The following is a 1,912-nucleotide window of genomic DNA, read 5'->3' as shown; positions in this document are numbered from 1 at the left end:
CTAAACAGAGACACATGGACACTAACAGAAGTTATTAAACAAATGGATTTAATTGATATCTACAGAACATTTTATCCTAAAAGAAAAAGATATATGTTCTTCTCAGTGCCACATGGTAGCTCCTCCAAAATTGATCATATAATTGGTTACAAAACAGGCCTCCACAGATACAAATATATTGAAATCATCCCATGCATCCTATCTGATCACCATGGACTAAGGCTGATCTTCAATAACAACATAAATAATAGAAAGCCAACATTCACATGGAAACTGAATAACACTCTACTCAATGATTCTGTGGTCAAGAATGAAATAAAGAAAGATATTAAAGACTTTTTAGAGTTTAATGAAGATGAAGCCACAACATACCCAAACTTATGGGCCACATTAAGGCAGTCCTAAGAGAATAACTCATAGCCTTGATTGCCTCCAAAAAGAAACTAGAGATAGCATAGGCTAGCAGCCTGACAGTACATCTAGAAGCTCTAGAACTGAAGGAACCAAATTCATCCAAGAGGAATAGTCTACAGAAAATAATCAAACTCAGGGCTAACATCAACCAAGTGGAAACAAAAAGAACTATTCAAAGAATTAACCAAACCAGGAGCTAGTTCTTTGAAAAAATCAACAAGATAGATAAACCCTTAGCCAGAAAGACTAGAGGGCACAGGGACAGTATCCTAATTAACAAAATCAGAAATGGAAAAGAAAACATAACAACAGAACCTGAGGAAATCCAAAACCTCATCAGATCCTACTACAAAAGGCTATACTCAATAAAACTAGAAAACCTGCATGAAATGGACAACTTCCTAGACAGATACCAGGTGCCAAAGTAAAATCAGGATCAGATTAATGATCTAAACAGTACCATTTCCCATAAAGAAATAGAAGCAGTCATAAATACTCACCCAACCAAAACAAAACAAAACAAAAACAAAAACAACAAACAAACAAACAACAAACAAACAAATAAAAACAGGACCAGATGGGTTTAGTGTAGATTACTATCAGACCTTTAAAGGAGACCTAATTCCAATTCTTCTCAAACTATTCCACATAACAGAAACAGAAGGTACTGTACCCAATTCATTTTATGAAGCCACAATTACTCTGATAGCTAAACCACACAAAGATCCAACAAAGAAAGAGAACTTCAGACCAATTTCCCTTATGATTATTGATGCAAAAATACTCAATAAAATCCTCACAAACCAAGTCAAGAACACATCAAAAAGATCATCCATCACAACGAAGTAGGCTTCATCCCAGAGAGGAAGGGGTGGTTTGATATATGGAAAGTCATCAACATAATCCACTATATAAACAAACTGAAAGACAAAAACCACATGAACATCTTGTTAGATGCTGAGAAAGCATTTGACAAAATCCAACATCCCTTTATGAAAAAAGTCTTAGAAAGATCAGGAATTCAGGCCCTTACTTAAACATAATAAAAGCAATATACAGCAAACCAGTAGCCAAACATCAAAGTAAATGGAGATATACTCAAAAAAATCTCACTAAAATCAGGGACTAAACAAGGCTGCCCATTTTCTCCCTACCTATTCAATGTAGTATTTGAAGTTCTAGCAAGAGCAATTTGACAAAAAAAGGAGATAGATCAAGGGGTAAAATTGGAAAGGAAGAAGTCAAAGTATCACTTTTTGCAGATGATATGATAGTATATATAAGTGACCCCAAAAATTCCACTAGAGAACACCTAAAGGTGATAAACAGCTTAAGTACAGTAGCTGGATATAAAATTAGCTCAAATAAATCAGTGGCCTTTCTCTACACAAAGGATAAATGGACTGAGGAATTAGGAAAACAACACCCTTCACAATAGTAACAAATAATATAAAATACCTTGGTGTGACTCTAAGGAAGTGAAAGATCTGTATGATAA

The sequence above is a fragment of the Mus caroli genome, chromosome X, assembly GCF_900094665.2.
Source record: "Mus caroli chromosome X, CAROLI_EIJ_v1.1, whole genome shotgun sequence".
Taxonomy (NCBI): domain Eukaryota; kingdom Metazoa; phylum Chordata; class Mammalia; order Rodentia; family Muridae; genus Mus; species Mus caroli.
This window is presented reverse-complemented; position numbering follows the sequence as displayed.